The sequence below is a fragment of the Lissotriton helveticus genome, chromosome 4_1 (assembly GCF_964261635.1).
Source record: "Lissotriton helveticus chromosome 4_1, aLisHel1.1, whole genome shotgun sequence".
NCBI lineage: Eukaryota > Metazoa > Chordata > Amphibia > Caudata > Salamandridae > Lissotriton > Lissotriton helveticus.
The window spans coordinates 1,879,112,098-1,879,136,439 of NC_136063.1; the positions used below are offsets into that span (position 1 = coordinate 1,879,112,098).

Sequence of the window (24,342 nt, forward strand, 5' to 3'; positions counted from 1 at the left end):
AGTTGAAAATCTTAGGTATTCTGCACTGCTGGTGCAGCCAGTGCTGTGTATCTCTAGACACATTTTCGGATATTTGTCTTTCTTCAGTAGAGAGCAACATGTCACATTTGGGGGTGCTGGCTCACAGTTTTCTCAGGTTTATGTACCACTACCAGAGGGTAGAGGCAACCCAGAGATCCTCCGCACAACAGCTCAACAAGAAGCAAATCAGAAAAGGAGCAAGGGAGCACATTATGTGGAATACCAACACTTTGGGAACCAGTTGAGCGGGAGGCGGAGCTGCATGCTGCGGGGAGGTGACCCGCATGGGAACGGCATCCGAACAGAACAGTAAATTTCTGTTCTCCACGCCCTGCGGTTCCCTGTCCTCCAACTGCTCAACGGTAGTTTAGGCGGGACCCTACACACGAGGGGTGACAGGTGCAGCAGAGTGACGAATTCAAAGAGGTAGGGAGAAACCGGTGGCGGTGGCTGCCTGGTCTATATTACCGCACTACTGTGTATTAAGTCCTGGAACATGCATTGGAGGACCTGGGTCTAATCCACAAAGTTGCCAAAGGGAATAACCCATCGGAGTCTGCATTGTCCTATGGAGGAAGACACAGATCAAGAGGGCCATCCTAGGTTACCTCAATAGTCTGTTCTACTGTGCTGATTGTGTTTGCCCAGCCTCCCACTCCCGATACCTGAAGACCCGGAGTACTAACATTGACTTGCACCTTTTGCTGGATTGAGCAGACAGTGACTTGTCAAGTAATGACAAACATCAGCAGCTACTTCCCTGGGAGGTGAAATAGCGATCCAGGAGGTGAGTATGGTAATTAAGGCCCTGGCCAGGCAGAAGGTCTGACCACTGATGTGGAAAACTAGGGCCCTGAAAGGGAAAAGCCTTGACCCTAGAAATCTGTTCACACAGCACGAAGAATGGGTCGATGAGTAAGAAATCTACGGCTAGATGGAATCTTTACCAGATACGGAGTTACCGAAAGCAAGACACTTGTTCATCCTTATCCCAAGAACTACCTTCCCGGAGAAGGGTCTGCAAACATGATTTAAACGAAAAAGTCCTGCAGGACCGAACGGGCGAATTGCCCATTTCAACTGACATGACTTTCCAGGTAGTAGTGCTTGGTGAACATGTGCAGCGAGGCCCACGTTACTGCCTAGCAGATGTCCAGGACCGGAACTCCGTGGGCTAAGTGCTTAATTTGTAAAATCTGAAGTGCAGGTGCTCAAATCTTTGTCGGAGGCCATATCTACTTTTCTTTGGCTCCACCCACTTCCTCTATTTTTAAAGCTTTTAAAGCACAATTTTGGAATAAATTAGATAAAATAACTAATGCATTGAAAAGGGACAATAATTCCAGTGCTCTATGTACTGATTTGTGGAAAGGACAATACTGGGGTAGGGTATGACCTTTTTAATAGAGTGTATGAGATCAAAGATACAACTTTTAAATAGCTTATGTGACAAAATAAACCAAAATGTTGTGAAAACAAACACTAGTCAAAACAGAACAGATAAGCTGAATAGAATCATGAAATACACTTGAAGGAGTCACTGTCATTCCAGTGCCGAAGGGGTTTGGGATTCATAAATAGCAGAGTTAGTATTTCCTTAAAGCGATTACATTTAGATGATTAACAATTGGGCTTGTTACTATAACTTACTCACTGACATGGAGCTATATGTGCATTTATTAGACATTCTTAATAGTAAAAAACATGGAACATAACTGGTGTTTCCAAATGTAGTTCTGTATCATGCAGACAAGACAGAGATTAGAATAGAGGCATATATATATTCTAAATATGACTTTTTAATTAAAGATTTGTATATTAACAAAGCACAGAAAAATGTCAACTCCCCCAAAAAGTCCTATAGGTACCTAGGCCAAAAGAATAGGTAGTGGCTGGCTGGGCAGTTTGAATTTCCGTATCTCAAGTCATATCCATTAGTGCAAAATGACCATAGTACTATACAAAATATAAATAAATAAAGACAAAACAACTCAAACTAAAATATAGACAAATACAGTGAAATAAATACATGTTCTAAAATGAAAAACAAAAAAAGTATTGTCTTATAAAAACAAAATAAATAACATATATAAAATATAACAATAAATATAACATCCAAAAAAGGAAGAGACATAGATATAACAAAATATTAAATAAATTGACACTGTAAACAAAGTGTTATAATTGCAAATAAATAACCTATATAACCTAGAACAATAATTAATTATCCAAAAACACACAAAAACCTTGCAATTACATGTTTTGTCAGTTAGAATTGGCTAGCAACATTTTTTCTAGAAATGTCCACAAACAGTCTAAATTGCTTGTGCATTCCAGGTCTTCCTCTTTCCTTTCTTTACTCCTAGTGTCATTAGCTGCTCTTTGTCCTTTTGGAAGCCATGACTAAACATAGGGGATGGAGTTGAATCTCTTCAATGGTGGGCCAACGAGATTTAAAAACCTTAACCCATTTCCGTGCGCGGGTGGGGCCGTGTCGGCCGTTGGACGTGCGCAGCACTACGAAGGAAGTGCTAGCGACGGCCAACGGCAGCATGCAACGGGTTAAAGAAAATGTTGTTTCAGTGGGTAACGATGCTCTTGTAGATGTGCAAATAAGATTCATTTGAGAAAAGCCCCGCTCACATTCTGCAGTACTGATAGCAATAGTGTGTAAGGTCATCAAAAGCTCCTTGAAGTGCCTTTTAATTTATTTTCCTCCAGATTCCTTAAACTCTCTGTAAGCACGTATGGTTTCTCGACCGGCAATGTTGAATCTTTTACACAGAGACTCAATATCACTTTCACCATAAAGAACAGGTAGGGCCAGTACTGTTTGTATAAAATGTTCACTTCGCTAATCAGTGTATTATACTCAGCCTTTTTGTCAGTAGTTTGCCTCCCTTTTAAGCTTTGGCTTCCGGTATTCCAACAAAAGCAAGGTGAGGTGGCAGTGTGCGGAGTTAGTTACACACTGATTCACTAACATTATTAATTAATTGACACTCAGAGCAGGACTGGGAACCCAAAGCAGCCCTGGCAAGTTTTGTTCCATCAGCCCCCATACGTTGCATAGCAAGCGAGCGCAGCAAGCTTAACAACTGCCAGAGGTGTTTGCATAAGAAGAGTTCTCCCCTCAAAAACATTTTACAAAAAGAAAAACCAAAATGGTGCACAACACATTTTCCATTACATATTAAACTGTATCAACTTTCAAAGCATAGTAAATCGTAAATGATGACCTGACATAAGCACTCAGGCTAGAAAGCATGGAAATGTGTGTCACAGTAACACAAAATCATCCATTCCAGAGAGGCCATAATCCATGGAAATGTCACACATAAGCACCCAGGCCAGAAAGCCCGGAAATCTCACACTCTGACACTCATAAGTGCTCAGACAAGGAAACATGGAAACGTCACACAAAGGCACCCAGCCAGGTCAGAAAGTATGGAAACGTCACACAAAGGCACCCAGCCAGGTCAGAAAGTATGGAAACGTCACACAAAGGCACCCAGGCCAGAAAGCATAGAAATGTCACACAAAGGCACCCAGGCCAGAAAACATAGAAATGTCACACAAAGGCACCCAGGACAGAAAACATAGAAATGTCACACAAAGGCACCCAGCCAGGCCAGAAAGTATGGAAACGTCACACAAAGGCACCCAGGCCAGAAAACATAGAAATGTCACACAAAGGCACCCAGCCAGGCCAGAAAGTATGAAAACATCACACAAAGGCACCTAGGCCAGAAATCATGGAAACGTCACACAAAGGCACTCAGGCTAGAAATCATAGAAATGGCACACAAAGGCACCCAGCCAGGCCAGAAAGCATGGAAATGTCACACAAAGGCACCCAGGCCAGAAAGCATAGAAACGTCACACAAAAGCACCCGGGCCAGGCCAGAAAGTATGAAAATGTCAAAGAAAGGCACCCAAGCCATTGGGGGTGGAACAACTTTCAGAGTGATGGTGCTGCTCTCAAAGTTACATCACTGAAGTAGTCATAAGATTGAGAAAAATGCAAACGTCACACTAAGGACAAACATAGAAAATGAGCCACAGAGTAAGATGGTGACCGGTACATTGAGTAGGAGTTCCAGTCTTGTCCATATGTGCATTATATATTATTCACATTACCTGCACTTGTGAAAACTTGAACACCTGCATTACTTTAAAACGTATAGCTTTGGCACTGTTTCAAGCATTTAGACACTAGTAGTGTCTAAACGCTTGAAACCGTGCCAAAACATAAATGCATCTTCCTGCTCCCAGCTATCTCCAGGTCCGGACAGATGTGATACACTGTTAGTGGCCTTTTTATCGCCAACATTTTGTCCTTGGTATGACCTTGTGACGTCATCAGCAGTCCCTAGTGTCTTTCTAATAGGTATTGTGATTTCCTTTCCCTTACAGAAAGACCATGGTCTGAATCAGTCCATGAAGATGCGGTAGGCGCAGTGTGTGCTGGCCTTTTCTCTGTTATGTGACTGTGTCTTATTTATTGAGTTATGGCTATAACATTTCATTTATTTGTTTGGGATCAGGAATGGAATGGAGGGGCAACTGCTTGATAGAGGGCATGAGGCTAAATCGCTTTATCTGGGAGAGTTTCTTGGAGGGGAGTTTAAAATCTGAATGAGGGTCCATGCCTGCCACCCAGCGAGTTCGTAGTGGGAAGCTGACCACTATGGTATGGAAACAGAATATGTTGTCCGAATATAATGCAGGCAAGGAAATGGACCCTTTCTGATGCTGGCTTGATATAAAAGAAAAACAGACAGTTGATGTGCAGTGGGCCCCTCACACCTAGACCAGGTGTCTGTGCACTAGTAATGGCGGGTCTGGTGGCTGAGTCGACTAATGCGCCCACTATAGGGGCCTGTGTTCAACCACATGGCCACAGCTTCAAACCCCACTCCTTTCATCCTTCCAAGGTCGATAAAATGAGTACCATTGAGTTGGTAACAATGAATAATTATTATTCAGCTCCAAGATGCCCTTGGGTGAGCGTGTGCTTTACAAATACACACGTTAAGTTACGTAACAGATGTGTCCCTGCTTACCGATCGTCAAGGACCTCATTTTACCCATCTTTTCCTCTCTCCTGCCTATCTTTATACCTCCACCCTCTCAGCTTCTTCCTCCTTTTCACTCTATCCGTCCTATCCTCTTTTTCCATCTCTCACTTCCCTCCTCTCTCTCTCTTACTAGGTTCTCATTCATCTCCGTTAAATATGACATCCTTATTTCTGGACCCATTCTCTAGGTCGTTCTTTGCCCCTTTTCCTCGTCCTTATCTTACTTCTGATCCCTCCCACCCAGTATCTTCTTTTTCTTTTCAGTCCTGTATTCCGCTCCTCCTCTCGTATCTATATTTCACCCCCTCATTTTCCTTTTTCTTTTCTCTTCTCTACTTTTCTTTTTTCCTCTGGTTCCATTTCCCCTGTAAATGAAATGTAGACAAGGAACTAACAAGACCACAGTAGCGCTGCGTTAAAAAAAAGAAACAAAAATCTGAGCCGGCGTCCTTTAAAATATCTTCAGCCGGTGCAGGCAGGATGGGCACACCTGACCCACCTCTATGTCCCGGTGCCTATGCACCGGCTGCACCACAGATAGCTAGGTGGGTCCCTGATTCTTTAAGGAAAAGACAGGGAATGTTTACGTTTTTGAGGAACTTAACCTTCATTTTCTAAGGCTAAATATCCCGGACTTTGATGGACTCTTGCTTTTTTTTTACATTGTCGCCAAAGATGGTTTTGGCTCCACAATTTCCATTGAGAATCATTCATTGCTTCAAAGCTCACTAAAATGTAAGGGGGAGCCACAAATTCAACTTTCATGGATGGGGTTATTAACCAAATGGAAATAATAATAATAATATAAGAGGCCTTGTGTGCTTTCATTCTATGTATGTGTCGATATTTTGACTGAAATAAAACACACAGAACCTTTTTTTCCAATTTTGTCAGTGTCCCTGCCTGCAAGCACATCTTGCACCCATGCCAATGCGTAAGACCGAAAGCTCCCACATGGCAGGGCACAGGTCAGGCTGAGCCTAGGCGCTGTAAATCCATGGCTAACTGCATAAATTTGCTTAACTTTCTCTGGTGCTACCAGTATTCTCGCAGGTTTGTAGAGGACATTGTTAAATTAGTGACAAGAAAACACAAGTGAACAACTGATGAAGGTGAGCCTTACATTAATGCACTGTGCAAATACAATAATTTCTCAGAGCGCAAGAAACCTTTTAAAGCACAACACTACTCGGCGAGCATATGCTTACTTGTCACTCAGTTAACACTGTTCTGTACAAATTGACACGGTCGACCATTCCATCCTTCTCGACCGTGTCAGGGCAGCGGGCATCCAAGGCACCGCCTTCTCCTGGCTCTCCTCATTCCTCCAGGGCAGGACGCAGGCCGTTTGTCTCTCTGGTTTCTCTGCTCCCCCCCGGCCTATACCCTGTGGGGTTCCCCAGGGTTCCTCCCTCTCCCCTCTTCTTTTTAATCTTTATATCTATCCCCTTATCATTTCTCTGCTTAACATGGAGGTCTCTGTGTATAACTACGCAGATGACCTTCAGCTTGTTTTTGATCTTTCCCCTGGCCCTGATTCTCGCCTTAAATTCCAATCTGTACTTATTTTTATTTCCAAATGGATGAATCAAAATCATCTCAAGCTAAACCCGGACAAAACTGAGCTGGTCCTGACTGGGGGTGCCGCCAGTCTTTGGACTTGCCTTTTGGCCTTCCATCTTCGCCCCCCCCACCCACCCCCCCAACCCCCCCCCCCCGGTCCCTTCGGGGACAGTTAGAACCCTGGGTATTAAAATCAGTCAGGACCTCTCCATGCGTCCCCAGGTTAGCTCTGTTGTATCATCCTGCTTTCTTTCCCTTAGGTAATCCGTAAAATCTCTCAGTTTTTTCCACCGATGGCCTTAAAATAATTGTTTTGGCCATGATTCTTTCACGGTTGGACTATGGGAACTGCCTGTATGTGGGCATCGCTGCTTATGAACTCCGGCGCCTCCAGATCATCCAGAATGAGGCTGCCCGTCTTATTCATCGGCTTCCCAGGTCCAACCACGCCACTCCCCTACTCAAATCCCTTCACTGGCTTCCCATCCTGCAGAGAACTCTCTACAAGATGGGATGTCTAGTTTTTAGGGCTCGGGCCTGCACTGCCCCCGTTTTCATTAATTCCTTGATTGCCCATTATCACCCTTGCCGTAACCTTCGTTCCTCCAGTCAGGCCCTCCTCACCGTCCCCCGCTTCCGTAAATCCAGAACTGGTGGCACTAGATTTTCCATCCTTGCCCCCCGTTTCTGGAGTAGTCTCCCACTTACCCTCAGATCCATAACTGATTATTTGCATTTTCGTAAAGCGCTAAAAACCCATCTGTTTACCCAAGCCTATACAAATCTGTAAACTCCTGGCTGCCTCCTCCTTTTGACACTATCAACCCCTAGCACCAGGAAACCGCTTGGTCACAGTGCGCTTTACAAATACTTTCAACATCAACATCAACATCAAATGTGCGTGGAGACGAGCAGCACCCAGAAGAAACGCATCTTAGGCGGATTGCCAAGTATTTACTGTACAGTGCCTAGAGACAGACTAGCTCAGAGGCGTGCCCGCAACACACTTCACGAACTGGGCTGGCTGGGAGTGGACTGGATGGATCGGATTGGGATGGCTGGGACAGTGGACGGGACGGCCCGGCGCCGGGGACAGTGGCGCCGGGCACCAGTTGAGTGGACGTGGGTAGCCGTGGGACTCGGGACTGGCTGGGACTCTCTCTGTGCACTGCCAGCTGCTGCTCAGCTAACTGTCTGTGTCTGTTTGATTGACTACGGCTTGCCTTAGGCCTGCCAGGAGGTCCTGTATCACCTGGTGCAGCTTTTGCCAGATCCTGGCAACTCAAGGCTCACAACGTCGCCCGGCCGGGTTAATAGAGCCAGTGAGTGAACGCACTTTTGTTGCGTTGATGGAACCTCAACCACCACCACAATGACGATGACACATGCGCCTCAGTGCCATACCCCAATACATGCTGGGGTATGGCACTAAGGCGCATGCACAATCAATCCTCCACAATAATCTTTAAAAATCTGCGCAGTGCGCACGCTGCCGCGCACAGCCCCAACCCCCGAGAACCAAAATACAGCCCTGGCCAACAGTGTCCCGCCCACTGGGCTGGCCCCGGCAGCGACACCGCAACATTTAGAGCGTATAGCGAGCAGCCAGTCAGTGAGATCAGAAAGAATCTGATCATCATTGAGAGAGAACAGTGTCTTAAAGAAGTGTGCAGTACTGAATAAGTGAAGTGACTACAGTGTCTCTGGAGTCGGACAAGAAGTAACACTTGAGAGTTCGTTCAACAGTAACACTGCTACTCACTGTCTGTGCCACTGCCAAGTTCCGTAGCGATAGCGAAGCAAGTAATAATTACTTATATTGAAATCAATTACGTGCGTCAGCGTGTGTACTGTAGACCCGGTCCTGATAATTAGGTACGGGTGCTAAGCACCGGAAAGCACCGGCACAAATTAAGCACTGGTGCTAACCCAGTACTCACAGCCTTTGCTCTGGTTGAATGAGCACGCAAACCCTCTGGGAGTTGCTTCTTGGGCAAAGCGTAGCTGATTTTAATGCAGACCACAATCCATCGGGAGATGGTCTGTTTCTGCACAGCCTTCCCTTATTTGGCTCCGACATACCCCACAAAGAGTTGATTGTCCATCTGGAATGGTTTTGTGCAGTCAAGGTAGAACGACAATGCTCTTTTTGGGTCAAGCTGAGTCCCTCCTCTTCCTTAGAGGGGCGAGACGGAGCTTAAAAAGTAGGCAAAGTGATGGACTGACCTACGTGGAACAGGGTGATGACCTTCGGCAATAAGGAAGCTTGAGTTTGAAGGACTAGATTTTTGGGGACACAAAGAGAAATATGTTATGTTATGTTAAAATTATTTTTAAAACGCACGTACACCAGACGGTTTCATGTCGCTGTGAGCGGGAAAGAGACAGAAAGATCGGCAGTGGGGATGAAATGAGTAGATAGTGCGTTACTCGTAACTTTGGCAAAACAATAGAGTTTTCAGCCGGGATCTGAAGTGGGGGTAGGACGTGGTTAATCTAGATTCAACCGGAAGTGAATTCCAACGGGAGGGGGCGAGAAAGGAGAATCTGAGGCCTCCATGTTTCTTGCAACGAAAGGTAGGGGTTGTAAGAAGAGCCAAGCGGGAGAAACGAAGGTTATGAGGGGGAAAATAACGGTGAAGCAGGGAAGAAATAAAAAATGGACCAAGGCCAGCCAGTGCTTTAAAGATAATACAGCCTAGTTTAAATTCACAACGTTTGACCACTGGGAGCCAATGGAGGCTTTTAAGCAGAGGGCGGACATGGTGGTATCTAGGTTGATGAAAAATGAGTCTGGCGGCCTGATTTTGCACCAGCTGCAGGCGGCGAAGCTGGTAGGCCGGAATGCCAACATAGAGTGAGTTGGCGTAGTCGATACGGGAGATGACCAGGGCCAGAAGAGCCAGGGTTAGAGCCTCTGTGGTTAAAAAGCGAGAGATCTTGCGAATTCTGCGGAGATGGAAAAAGCAGGAGGACACCACGACACTGATCTGAGACTTCATAGAGAGATCTTTACAAATAATAACCCCCAGGCTTTTGGCCGATTCAGCCGGGGAAGGGGGGGAGCTGAGGTTGGAGGTCCAAAAATTAGAGTTCCACGGGTTGGAAATGCCTCCGGTCAAGATCAGCTCAGTCTTGTCGGGATTGAGTTTCAAGTGATTGACCTCCATCCAATTATTAATGAGGCACATAGTGGACTGGAAGTTAATGGTCTGAGGAATCAATCTCGAAGACCAGATGGATGTCGTCTGCACAGTTAAAAGCAGCGACCTTACTCCCGCGTAGGGACCGAATAAGGGGAGTCAGGTACAAATTAAAAAGAAGGGGGGAAAGGGAAGAACCCTGGGGAACGCCACATGTCAGCTTAACTTTTTCCGCAGAAAAGTTGGAAAGGCGGACAGCCTGATGTCGATTGCTAAGAAAGGAGGAGACCCACCTGAGGGCCGACCCCTGGATGCCGGCGTCGCTGACACGGTTGATTAAGATGTTATGGTCGACCGTGTCAAAGGCCGCCAACAAATCCAGGAGCACTAATGCTTGACAGATCTTGAGGTCCGCTCCCCTCCTAAGTGAGTCCATAACTGAGAGAATGACTAACTCAGTAGAGTGAGCTGGCCTGAAGCCAGCTTGTTGCGAGTCGAAGAACTGGGAATGTTCAATGAATGAACTAAGGAAGTTAGTGACGTGGGCCTCGAGCACCTTACTAAGGTAAGGGAGCAACGAGATGGGAAGGAAGTTGCTCAATAGGGAGGGGTCAGCGTTAGGTTTCTTTAAGATGGGAACGACTTCAGCTGTCTTGAAGGAGTCTGGAACTAAACCTAGTCTAAGGGAGTTGTTAAGAAGTGCCAGGGGGGGCTTGGGCAAGTGGAAAAAGCTGCTTGTAGAATGTGAGAAGGACAAGAGTCTGTGGGGGAGCCGGAGCCTTCCTTTTTTAAGATAGCAACGAACTCGTCCTCGGATATCGGAGGTATTTCATCCACTATTTGGGTATTTCTAATAGTGGGTGCAGGCCTAATGGGGGGTGTGGGGGAAGGGATACTGCTTTTGATCTTAGCGATCTTATCCATAAAGTACGAGTTGAAGGAATCTCAGAGAGTTTGAGAGGGAAGGGGCTTAATAGTAACTCAGTCAGGATTTGAGAGCTCCTCAACTATGGAAAATATATCTTTGGTCTTGGTAGCAGAGTTGGTAATCTTCAAAGAGAAGTATGAAGTTTTAGCCTGGAGAATAGCTTGTTTATAGTCTTTGAGCAGTGTCATGAATAAGATTTTTTTACCAGGGGCATAGTCTCGTCTCCAGCTGCGTTCAGCCTGCCTAAGTATAAGTTTCTTATTTTTTTAGGTCATCCTAGAACCATTTCTGGGCGTCATGGGGGCGTTTTACTTTAATACGTCTGAGTGGGGCTATGATGTCACTGGCTGATTCAAGCCAGAGTTTAATGCTGGTGGCCTGACTTTCGAAAGAGTTGTGTTCAGCGGGGGGAGAGGCCCTAAGTAAGGTATAAAACTCATTAAGATTGGCTCTATTCCAGCTTCTAGCCATGTGATTCCCGATGGAGGCCAGTTTTGTGTGGGGGGGGGGGGGGCAGGCCAAAGAGAACGTAATAATATAATGATCTGACCATGGGCATGGACAGATGAGCGGTTGGGAAATGTCCAGATTGGACGTCCATACTTGATCTAGGACTTGTCCCTTAACATGCGTAGCGGACTGTATATGCTGGATGCAGTTCATGCCAGATAGAAGGTCAGTAAAGTCGGACGAGCAAGAGCTCTCCCTTGCGTCTGTGGGCCAGTAGTTAAAATCCCAGATAATCAGTACTTTTGAGTTGTTGATATTTAGCTGGGAAAGCATGTGCCAAACAGTGAGGGGAAACCAGGCATGTGTTGTGGGGGCGATAGACAAGAACACAAATGAGGGGGACAGGGAAGATTCAAGTTTTAAAATGAGACAATCAACTGAAGGTATATCAGCAACAGTCAAGGCAGAGAACCTAAGTGAGTGATGAATGATGGCTACAACCCCGCCTCCCGGCCTTCCGGGGGTCTGTTGGCTTGAAGAATATAATAGCCCAGGGGTACTGCCGCTAGAATGTCTGGGGTTGACTCCACAGTGAGCCATGTTTCTGTCACAAAAAGTATGGCAGGTTTATCCGAATCGAGTAACTGAAAGATTTCTAACTGGTGTTTAACCAGGGAGCGGGTGTTTTAGTAACTAAGTACCAAAGTGGAGCTAGTTGCTCCTCTGGCCGGGGGGAATAAAGGACCTCGTGGTTCGGGAGAGAAAGGAGGCGGGGGAGCTATTACAGAGGGGACTGTGAATTCAGGGAAAGAGGTCCTGGGGCTAAGACCCCCAGTGAGCCAAGCAGGGCTCGAATGCTAGAACTAATTGGCCACTGGTCATGGAGAAGAGTCAGAGCAGAGGCCGTGTAGGAGATTAAATGGGCAGAATTCCCTGCCCCTTGCCCCGGTCGGCCGCGGACAGGCGCAGACGGGCTTTCCTTTGGCGCGCCTTCGGCGCCAGCGGGGCGCCCGCTGTGCGCATCCGAGGGGGCATGATCAATATGTAGCCTAGCCCCTCCTTCAGCTAGACCGCAGCCTGTGGTCTTGCCGGGCTCAGGGACTGACCTAAGATGGCGCCCTGCCCTCCACACAAACAGCAATGCAGCCGCGATGGACCGGGGCAGGGGGAGCACCCCTCACAACAGGTAAGTGAAGGGAAAGAAAATTAGGAAGGCTATGAGGATAGTGCCTATATCTCACTGACCATAAGGGCAGATGTAATTACCACTAGAAAGGCGGTCTTGATGGTGAGCAGCCTAATAGGACAAGAGTGAAGCGACTACAAGGGAGTGCACATTAAGAAAGTAAGAACCAATGTATTGTCCCATTGATGTATAACAAGGGAGCTGAGGGACACGTGTTCTAGACCTCTAAGGAACCTATTCACAATTGGTGTCTTAAAGAGAGAGGGCTGATCTGGGAATCCCAGAAAGGCGGAGATTTCAGATAAACAACCTTTCAAAGTGCCCAATGAAAAGCCCTACTGGGCTAGGATAAGGATAAACAAAGGAACCCGGGAAAGGGGAACCGTTAAGGGATCAATCTGTTTCTCAGCACACCATGCCACACATTTATTCTAACAGCTGGCGTATACAGTCTTGATGGAGGGATACCAGGCTGTCAAGATAACATTGCAGACTTCGGGCAGAAGGTTGAAAGCTGTCAACTGTCACTGCTCAATCTCCACGAATGAAGGCGGAGCATTGACAGGTTTAGGCGGATAACCCTCCCCTACTGCTGCAACAGAAGATTCTCCCGAAGGGGCAGCCTGATCGGAGGACTGATGCCCATGCTCAACAGCTTGGGATACCAAACTCCAAGCCCAGTGCAGAGCCACAAGGATGTCTTGAGCCCGGTAATTCCTGATCTTCTTGATCTTCTTGAAAACTCTGAGGAGGAGTGATATAGGCAGTGGGGCATACAGGAGGCCTGAGCTCCGCTCGAGATGAAAAGCGTATCCGATCAAGAGCCACTTCGGAAAATAGAGCGTGCAAAACTGCTGACACTGTGGATCTCTGCGGTTGCAGACAGATCTAACCAAGGCTTTTCCCACTGCTGTAAGAGACCTTGTACCACCTCTGGATGGAGACGCCATTTGAAATCCGCTAAGCATCTTCGGGTGACGTTCTGGCCTTCGGAGAGCCCACCAGGTATCGAACCACCTGGGAATTGCCCTGATGTTCCAGCCATGTGCTGAGGTGCCCGACCTCTTGACAAAAGGTCCACGACCCCATACCGTCCTGTTTGTTGCAGAACCACATGGCAGTGGTGCTGTCTGTGAACACCTGCACTAGATTCCCCTTGATGGAGGGTAGAAAGGCTTTCAAAGCCATCGGATTGCTCAAAGCTTCAACAGGTTGATGTGGAGTCTGGATTGCACCAGAGACCAGAATCCTCTGATCACCACCTCTACCAGACGGCCGCCCCATACCAGGAGTGAAGCATCTGTCACTACTGTCAGATCTGGTTGGAGTAGGGAGCGAGGTCTGTCGTTGGTCCAATCGTGGTTCGTTAACCACCACTGTAGATCTTTTACAGTGCCCTCAGTGATCTGGACTATGTTGGAGAGATTCCCCATATGCTGCCCCCTATGGAACTTCAGGTACCACTGCAGAGCCCCCGTATGCCAATAGGCATGTGTCACAAGCAGGATGCAGGAGGCCATGAGGGCCAGCAACCTCAGAGTCAGTCTCACCGAAACCCAAGATAGCGGCTGAAACATCGATACCTGCCATAATATCCTGGACTCACTGTTCTTGAGGCTAAGCCCGGAACAGCACAATGTCCAGAACAATTTTGGATCAAAGGGAGCATCTGAGAAGGGGTCAGGTGTGACTAGGGCACGCTGATAGTGAACCACAGTGAGTGGATAAGGTCAGCTGTAGTCTGAAGAGGGAAGACGACTGCTTGGGAAGAGCCGGCCTTCAACAGCCAGTAGTCGAGATAGAGTAAGACTGGTAGCCCTCATCTCTGCAGATGAGCCATCACCTTGGTGAACACACAAGGGGCATTGGTTAGGCTGAAGGGGAGCACAGCAAACTGAAAGTGTTAATGGCCTACTGTGAACCACAGGTTACGTCTATGGGCAGGCAGGACAGGAATATGGAAATAAGCGTCCTACAAGTCCAACACCACCATTCAGTCTCCCGGGGGTCATGGCAGACAGGACTTGTGCGAGCATGAGCAATTTGAGTTTTTCCATTTTGGTGAAGAAATTGAGAGGGCAGACATCTAGGATGGGATGAAGGCCTCCATCTTCCTTGGGCACAGGAAAGTAGTGAGAATAGCACTCAAGACCTACTTCTGATGCCGACACCCTCTTTATGGCTTCCTTGGCCAAGAGATCCGCTACTTCCTGATGGAATAAAGAGAAATTGTCCTCCCTCAGCCTGTTGTAAGTGGGTGGTATGGGTGGAGGGGTAGTCCCTAAGGGAAGGAAGCAGCCCTTTCGGACATTCTTGGGAGCCCAGCCTCTCATAGGCTATTGACCTCCAGGGGTGCAGGTGATGGAGGATCCTGCAGCCCAATGGCTGCCCAAGATGGTCGCAGGGTACACTTAACAGGCTTGGAGACTGCAGCTGCCAGGACATGGTAGAATTGACTAACCTCTGGCTGCCTGACCAACAGGGTCTGTTGGTGCTGTGTCATGTGGTCTGTGGGAAGCTTGCATGCCAAGGTGGCTTGGCGGATAGAGATGCAGCTGGAAACACCTTCCACGGCCAAGAAAGGAGCAATAGGCGGACAGGTTGAAAGGAGGGGGGGGGCCTGGAAAGGCCCATAGACTTGGTCGTAGCTCTGCTGTCCTTGAAGCGCTCCAGCACTGCGTCCACCCTGTCTCATAAGAGACAGGAGATATCAAAGAGCATGTCCTGAAGCGAAGCTTGGATATCCCATGAAAAATCAGCAGTCTTCAGCCAGGCATGGCGCCGAAAGGCCACCGACAAAGAAACCTCTCTGCCTGGCGAGTCTTGTCTTGTCCAGCCCACATATGATTGTAAACTTAGCTGCGCCTCTCCCATCGGTCATAGCTTGTGAGAGTATGGCACAAGTCTCCTCTGGGAACATAGGAAGCATCTGCACAACCGAATCCCAAAGGGAATGGGAGTAACAGCCAAAAAGGCATACGGTGTTCACAGATAACAATGCCAGGATGGCATAAGAAAACATTCTCTTACCCACGTTGTTCAGCCATTTGGATACCCTATTTGCTGGAGTGCAAGGGGATGCACCAGGATTTACACAGGAAGTGGAGGCTTAGACCACCAAGCTCTCCAGGGATAGGGTACTGGGTGAGGAAAGAAAGGTCCCCTGGTGCAGGGAGATGGCTGCTGGCCATTGTCCTTTCCACAGGAACACCTGTGCAGTGCTTGGGCCAGACCCCGAGCAGGACGTCCATAGGGGCTTCATCAAATGAGAGAAGCGGTTCTGAAGGAGTGACTCCCATTGAATATCCTCCAGCAAGACGTTAGTCCTGAATGCCAAGGAGGGCAACTCAATGTCCAGGACCTCGGCCACCCGCCTCACCACCATCGCAAATATGGCAACCTCTTCTGTAGCCGCAGTCAGAGGTGAGACTAAGCCAGTATTTGGGGAAGAGTCTTGTCCACTGTCATCCGCCAATTCCTCACACCAGTCCGTATTCGGGTCTAGGGGCTGGTATTCTTCAGGGTCAGTGGCCCCTCCCAATTTTCCCTAGGTCTTAGCCCATAGGAACTGGGCCCAGGCTCTGGCCTGGAGGGAATGGCTCCAGTCATTGTCGGATGATATCCCTCTGGCTTCATGTCAGAGTCAGGGATAAGAATAGGGATGGCATTGACAGTGGCACCGGTGTCTGGGAAGGTCGATGTAACACAACTATTGCCAGTCTGGAACCATCTACAGACGCAAGGGGCCTGACTGGCACCGAGGGTCGACCCACCAGCAGTGAACCAATAAGGGCCCCTCCAGAACCTCCAGTGTGGACGGGCCACCCAAATATGAGGTGCATTGCCTTATAGGATTCCAGGAGTTGGACGGGGGTCGTTCTGGCTCCCAGAAACTCAGGGAGGCACAGTGACGGCACAGGCGCAGGTTCAAACAAGGAGCCAGGCCTTCGAGTGAAGACACTCACTCGTTATTTGGGAATCCCTTTGACAGACATGGTGACTTCTTGCTCTTCTACTTTTTGTGGGACTTACCGGAGTACTACGATTTTGAGTGCAATGAATATCTATGGCTCCACGACCTTCGTCTCGACTGGGATCGAGATTGTCGTGGTGTCACATGTCAAGGGGAAAGGAGCTTTAGGGATCACTCCCTCAAAGCCTTGGGGCACGAGGGGCGAAAAACAATGCCGGTCTTTGCATTGAGATTGCCCTCAAGGCATCAGAGGCAGGTGAGGTGCAGGTCTGTCACTGCCATTTGCCAGTGACAGGCACCACAGGGCTTGAATCCAGCCTTCCTTATGGGCATCCCTACAACACCTGGAGACAAATCAAGTAAAAACGTGGACAAAAAGTTGAAAAAGGGCAGTGAAAAAGTGACTGGAGGTAGTTATTTCTGGATCTACACTGACTGGTGTGAAAAGAAAAGAACTGACATCAGTGCGCTGTGGTGACACCTATACGCACAAGTTACTACTTCTGTAACGATGTATCTGTAAAAGACATTAGTTAGTGATAGATTCCTTACCTTAGAATATCCCCAGGTGTCAGACTGGATCCGGAAAGTTTTTGTCAGCAGTACCCCTGTGCGTCGGAAGGTGGAGTCGTGTGGCTCAGCATCCGTCGTTGGCGTCAAAAGCGCTGAGATGACGACACAGAGACTACTTAGGCGCCACCCATGCACGCGGAATTCAGTTCTGTACACGACTATGCGCACCAGGAACGCAGAGCCATGCAAGAAACTGACCATTGGTGCCATGAAACTAGGCCCTGAAAGGGATGACCTTGACCCTAGAAATCAGTTTGCAGAACGGGGCGGATGGGTGGGGCGGGAAGGAATCTATCACTAACTAATGTCCCTTACAGATATATTGTTGCACAAGTAGCAACATGTGCATCTGAAAGAGACACGTTAGTGATAGATTCCTTACCTTCTTACCAGAAAGTCACGGAGAACAGAACGGCCAAAGAAGCCGTCTCTCCAGGCCTGACTGTCAAGGCAGTAATGCTTGGTAAACATGTGCAGCGAGGCCCACGTAGCTGCCTGACAGATGTCCTGCAAGGGGACGCCGCGCCCCAAGGCAGAAGTGGCTGCCGTTGCCCTGGTAGAATGGGCATGCAGCCCCACGGGAGTCTCCATTTTAGCCAACGAGTAACATGCTTTGATGCACAGAACGACCCAACGGGAGATGGTCCGTTTGTGCACGGCCCGACCTTTTTGGAGCCCACGTAGCCAACAAAAAGTTGGTCATCCACCTGGTACTGTTGTGTGCACATCAGATAAATGGAGAGCGCACTTTTTGGGTTCAGACAGTGGAGCCTCTCTTCCTCTTTTGAAGGATGTGGAGGCGAAAAGAAGGTGGGCAGAGTGATGGTGTGCCCGATGTGGAAGCATGTGACAACCTTTGGCAAGAAAGAAGGACAGGTCCTCAGAACCGCCTTGTCCGGATGAACAGAGAGAAAAGGAGGTTCAGAAGAAAGAGCCTGGAGCTCACTCACTCTTCTGGCAGAGGTAATACCTACCAGGAAAGCAGTCTTTAGAGTCAGAAGACGTAAGGGACAGTTATGAAGCGGCTCAAAGGGAGCGCTCATCAGATAGGTCAAGACAAGATTTAAGTCCCATTGAGGCATTATGAAAGGCACAGGAGGAAAGGTGTGTGTAATACCCTTCAGGAAGCTATTAACAACCGGGGACTTAAAAAGAGAAGGCTGATCTGGAAGCCTTAGAAAGGCGGAAATGGCCGAGAGATAACCCTTGATAGTGCCCAGAGCAGAGCCCTGCTGGGTCAAATAAAGAACGAACAGAAGGACCTTGGAAAGAGGGTCAGAAAGGAGATCCACAGCGTTTGCTGAGCACCATGCCACAAATTTGTTCCACCTGCAGGCATATTACGTCTTAGTGGAGGGACACCTGGCTGCCAGAATGACATTACAGGCTTCGGGAGGAAGGTCCAAAGCTGTCAACTGACTGTCGCCGCTCAATCTCCACGCATGGAGGTGAAGGCTGGACAAGTTCGGGTGGAGGACCGTCCCATGCTGCTGCGACAAAAATCCTCCTGAAGAGGCAGTCGGATCGGGGGACCGATAGCCATGCTGAGTAGCTCGGGATACCAGCATCTTCGTGCCCAATCCGGAGCTACAAGGATAACTTGGGCCCGGTCGTGCCGAATCTTCTTCAGCCCTCTGGGCAGAAGTGGAATAGGCGGAAAGGCATACAACAGACCGCAGCTCCACTAGTGACGAAAAGCGTCGCTGAGCGAGTGCTGCCTTGGAAATTCCGGTACAAAAGGGGGCGGTGATGGACGGAGCATCAGAACCAATCAAACACTCACACCCAGTTAAAAAATCTGGTTTTGATCCATCACCGTTCTTTAGCCCACTCTGCCACCCCAGTTCAGGCATGGCTATATGCAAATCAGTCTGGCCCTGTGCGTCATGGGAACAGTCCAGCCCGAACTGCCAAGCCATGCCTTCCCTGGACCGGAAACAAGCTTCCGAGGACCGGTTTCTGGCATTCCAGCCGTCTTCAGCCCGGCTTGCTTGAATCCAGTGGCAAAGTGAGCAAGGGACTCACGTCTGAGCATACCCTGCCACACTTATGGCGGCCAAAAGCGGTACAAAAGGGGGTGATGATGGACGGAGCATCAGAACCAATCAAACACTCACACCCAGTCAAAAGATCTGGGTTTGATCCATCACCGTTCTTTAGCCCACTCTGCCACCCCTGTTCAGACATGGCTATATGCAAATCAGTCTGACCCTGTGCCTCATGGGAACAGTCCAGCCCGAACTGCCAAGCCATGCCTTCCCTGGACCGGAAACAAGCTTCCGAGGACCGGTTTCTGGCATTCCAGCCGTCTTCAGCCCGGCTTGCTTGAATTCAGTGGCAAAGTGAGCAAGGGACTCACGTCTGAGCATACCCTGCCACACTTATGGCGGCCAAAAGCGGTACAAAAGGGGGTGGTGATGGACGAGCATCAGAACCAATCCCTTGATAGTGCCCAGAGCAGAGCCCTGCTGGGTCAAATAAAGAACGAACAGAAGGACCCTGGAAAGAGGGTCAGAAAGGGGATCCACAGCGTTTGCTGTGCACCATGCCACAAATTTGTTCCACCTGCAGGCATATACCGTCTTAGTGGAGGGACGCCTGGCTGCCAGAATGACATTACAGGCTTCGGGAGGAAGGTCCAAAGCTGTCAATCAATCAATCAATCAATCATGCCATTTGTATAGCGCACTACTCAACCGGGAGGGTCTCAAGGCGCTTGGGGGGAGGGGTATGCTACTGCTCGAACAGCTAGGGCTGACTGTCGCCGCTCAATCTCCACGCATGGAGGTGAAGGCTGGACAGGTTCGGGTGGAGGACCGTCCCATGCTGCTGCGACAAAAATCCTCCCGAAGAGGCAGTGAGATCGGGGGATCGATAGCCATGCTGAGTAGCTCAGGATACCAGCATCTTCGTGCCCAATCCGGAGCTACAAGTATAACTTGGGCCCGGTCGTGCCAAATCTTCTTCAGCCCTCTGGGCAGAAGTGGAATAGGCGGAAAGGCATACAACAGACCGCAGCTCCACTAGTGACGAAAAGCGTCGCTGAGCGAGTGCTGCCTTGGAAATTCCTACACGCAGAACTGATGACATTGCGCGCTCTCTTCGGTGGCGAATAGATCTAACCAAGGCTCTCCCCACTGTAGAAAGAGACCTTGCGCCACGTCCGAGTCCATACGCCATTCGTGATCCATCATGCACCGGCGGCTCAGTTCGTCCGCCCTAGCGTTCAGAGAACCTGCCAGGTGTTGAACCACCAAGGTAATGCCTTGATGTTCCAGCCATGTCCAAAGGCGGTGAGACTCCTAACATAGGGTCCACGACTCCACCCGCCTGTTTGTTGCAGTACCACATAGCAGTGGTGTTGTACGTGAACACCTGCACTACACTTCCCGGGACAGAGGGAAGGAATGCCTTCAGTGCAAGCCGGATCGCCCGACACTTCAGACAGAAGGTTGATGTGGAGCCGGGACTCCGCCGGAGACCAGAGGCCTCTGATCTCCGCCTCTCCCATGTTGCCGCCTCATCCCAGGAGGGATGCATCCTTCACCACAGTGTGCTCAGTTGGGGAAGGGAGAGGGATCTGCCATTGACCCAATTGGGGTTTGTGAGCCACCACTGCAATTGTCGTGAAGTGCCCTTCGAGATCTGGAAGTGATCGGACAGGTTGCTCTGATGCTGTGCCCATTGGAACTTCAGGTCCCAATGCAGAGCCCACATATGCCATCTGGCATGTTGCATTAGCAGGATGCAGAAGGCCATGAGGCCCAGGAGCCGGAGGGTCATACTGAATGAAACCCGGGATAGAGGCTGAAAGATGAGAATCATAGACTGACTCGCTGCTCGTGAGGATAAACTCGAAATTGCGTCTAATCCAGAACCGCTCTGATAAAGGGGAGCTTCTGAGAGGGACTCAGGTATGTCTTTGGCACGTTGATGGAAAACCTCAGCAAATGCAGGATGTCGGCCATAGTCTGGAGGTGGAAGACAACTGCCTGGGGAGAGCCCACCTTCAACAACCAGTCGTCGAGATAGGGGAAGACTGGAATCCCTGATCTGCACAGATGAGCTGCGACCACCACCATCACTCTCATGAACACCTGAGGAGCACTGGTACGGTTGAAGGGGGGCACGGCAAACTGAAAGGGCTCATGTCCTACCGTGAACCGCAGGTAACACCAGTGGGCTGGCAGGACTGGGATATGAAAATATGCGTCCTGCAAGTCCAACGCTACCAACCAGTCTCCAGAGTTGAGGACAGCCAAGACCTGAGCTAGAGTAAACATCTTGAACTTCTCCTTCCGGAGGAAGCGGTTGACGTTCCTGGGGTCCAAGATGGGACGCAGGCCCCCTTTCTCCTTGTTTGGGACCAGAAGAAAGTAGTGGGAATAACAATCACGTCCTACTTCTGGCCCAAGAACGCACTCAATGGCCCCCTTGGCCAAGAGGGCCGTGCCTTCCTGCTGGAGAAGCGCAAAATGGTCTCCCGACATGCGGTGGAACGGAGGTGGCATGGCTGGAGGGGCAGACTCGAAGGGGAGGGAGTAGCCCCTTCAGACGATTTGCAGCACCCACCTGTCCGAGGTAACCGAACACCAGTGAGGAAGGTGATGGCGAATCCTGCTGCCCAACGGGGTGGGGTGTGCTCCAAAGCTCGGACTAGGAAGGCTTTGTGGCGGATGCTGCAAGAGCGGAGGAAGACCGACCCGCACGCTGGCCCCCTGTCCCATCGCGGCGGGAACCACGTCCGCTCAGAGTTTGGTTCTGCGCAGGCTTCTAGCTGAACTAACATGTCGGGGCACCCCTTCCGTGGCCACGAAAGGAACGAAAAGCAGACGTGGCCGGGCACTTGGTGGAGAGACCTATGGATTTGGCTGTAGCCCGGGAGTCCTTAAAAGGATCCAGCTCACTATCTGCCTTATCACCAAACAGGCGAGTAACATCAAAGGGCATGTCCATAAGAGAATTTTGTCCATCTCCTGAAAAACCAGTGGACTGCAACCAGGCGTGGAGACGGAGGGCCACTGTTGTGGAAATCGCCCTAGCCAGTGAATCTGCGGTGTCCAGTCCACACCTGATGGCAAACTTTGCTGTATCTTTCCCCTCTGGAACAGCTTGGGAAAGCACTGTCCGGACCTCCTCCAGACACTGAGGCAGCACCTGCGCAACTGTGTCCCACACAGCGTGGGAATAGTGGCCCAAGAGGCATGCAGTGTTCACCGACTGCAGCCCCAAGCTGGCAGATGACAACAGTTTCTTGCCGAACTGTTCCAGCTTCTTGGATTCCTTATCCGGCGGAGCGGTAGGAATGCGTTTTGGGAAGTGGAGGCCTGGATGACCAGGTTCTCCGGGGTGGTGAGGGCGGACAGAAAAGCAGGGTCAACCGGGGCCGGGCGATGGCGCCTGGCCACCTCCTTACCCACTGGGACCCCTGTGGCTCGTCTAGACCAGGTGCCCATCAAGACGTCAGTTAGGGCCTCATTGAACGGCAGCTAGGGTTCCAAAGAGCTTGCTGACGGCTGACGTACCTCAGTGAGGAGATTGGTCTTGAGGGTCACTGTAGGCAGATCAAGGTCAAGGGCCTCTGCTACTCTACGGAGAACCACAGTGTATGTAGCGCCCTCCTCCACCACAGAAGGAAGGGAAAGAAACCCAGGGTCAAAGGAGAGGTCAAGACCACCGGCATCCTCTGTTCCGACCCGCACTGCCCTGCGAGATGGTCTTCAGACCCCTCCCAGTCGTCCCCTTCTTCCACTGCCCATGAACAGGCTGCAGAGTTGGGGGAGGGACAGGGGAATACAAATTGTCGAACGGCGCCGGGAACGGTGTCAGGAACGGCACCGGTCGACGCCGGTCCCACTCTGTGTCCCAATTAGGGTCCCAACCAGGAGCAAAATTGTCCGGAAACCCGGGCAAGGATTGTGGTGGAATGAACGGAACCCACTGCGGCGCCAGGGCCGGAGCTGCCGGCGGAGGTCCCTGCGGCACCAGAGCCGTCGGAAAGGGAGACCCCTCAACTGGGACCACAGGGTCCGAAGGCGCGCCGGCAGGAGCCCGAGACCTGAAGAGGCAGTGCATGGCTGCAAGAAAATCTTGCACCTAGGCAGGAGTCGCCGACGGACCAGGATAAGGTGGGTAGGCCGCGCGACACACCGGCTCCAAAGGAGCCGCAGGGTGGGGCCCCTGGCCACCTCGTCCGCAGACCAAAGGGGGGGGACGTTGGAGAGCAGAAACGCTTCTTCAACTTCTTCTTATGATGTCTCTTACCCGATTCCAAGTGTGAAGACTTCGACCCCGAGGAGCAATGATGGTTCCACGATCGGACCCTCCATTGACCCCTAGACCTCGAACGGCACGGAGACGACTGCCGGTCCTCATGCAGCTTACAGGACCGCTCCCGTAAGAACTTCAGAGCCATGGCAAGACAGTCGGAACATGACCAGGAGTTATGGTCGCGCTCAAGTCAGTAGAGACAGGCGCCAAGGGGATCGGCCCCCGACAACGTACGGCGACAGGCCCCGCAGGATTTAAACCCTGCATCCCTACGTGGCACCAGGAGTCAAAGACTCACAAAAGGGGGAGACAAAAAGTCTCAAAAGTATAGTCAAAAAGTGACACGGGTACTTGCTCTAACCGAAGAACTGACGTCAGCGCGCATGGGTGGCGCCTAAGTAGTCAACGTGACTTTATCTCGGCGCTTACAACGCCAGCGACGGACACAGAGCCACACAACGCCACCTTCTGATGCGCAGGGATACTGCTGACGAAAAATCTCTGGGTCCAGTCTGACGCCTGGGGATATTCTAAGGTAAGCAATCTATCACTACGTGTGTCATTCAGACAGGCACCGCGGAAGTCACTTCCGGTGCAGACGACACCAAGAACACCATACAGAGCTGAACGACGCTGCCTACTGGCGCGCAGGGTACTTCTTACGAAAAATTTCTAGATCCAGTCTGACACCTTGGATAATTTTAAGGTAAGGGACCTGCAGTTAGAAGTGTCTGTCAGATGGGCCATCATTTTATGAAGTGAACGGCAGAGCTGAAGCACGCCAGTGTGATAAGTTCAGTCACTGTCCCTGATCCTGTAAGCGACCTATTTTTATGCATTTTGGCGAATAGGAATCACTTAAAGAACTCCTTCGTCCCCATTGCAGCCCTTCTTCCTGTGAAAACTATGGCAGGCCAGCCTATTTGTAACTAATTATTCGAACCACCGCCACCTTGACCCAGGCAGAATTTTTAAAGCTTCCCCCGCCATCCAAAGAGGTCTTCAGTCAAGTATAAATGGGACTTACAATTGAATCATAGGACCTTTATCCAACCAGTAAACCTCCAAGTGGCTTGCATGCATCCGCCATTACACATATCGCTCCTCTAGATGTCCTGTACCCTCAATAGACCTCTCCACATCTTCTCCTGGAA

General features: G+C 49.9%; 1 protein-coding gene across 1 annotated transcript in view; it reads right to left on the reverse strand.

Moving 5' to 3' along the window:
* The window catches only part of LRCH2 (leucine rich repeats and calponin homology domain containing 2), a 973,671-nt gene that overhangs the window by 497,979 nt on the left and 451,350 nt on the right, over positions 1-24,342 (reverse strand). The gene's annotated exons all lie outside the window — the stretch shown is intronic.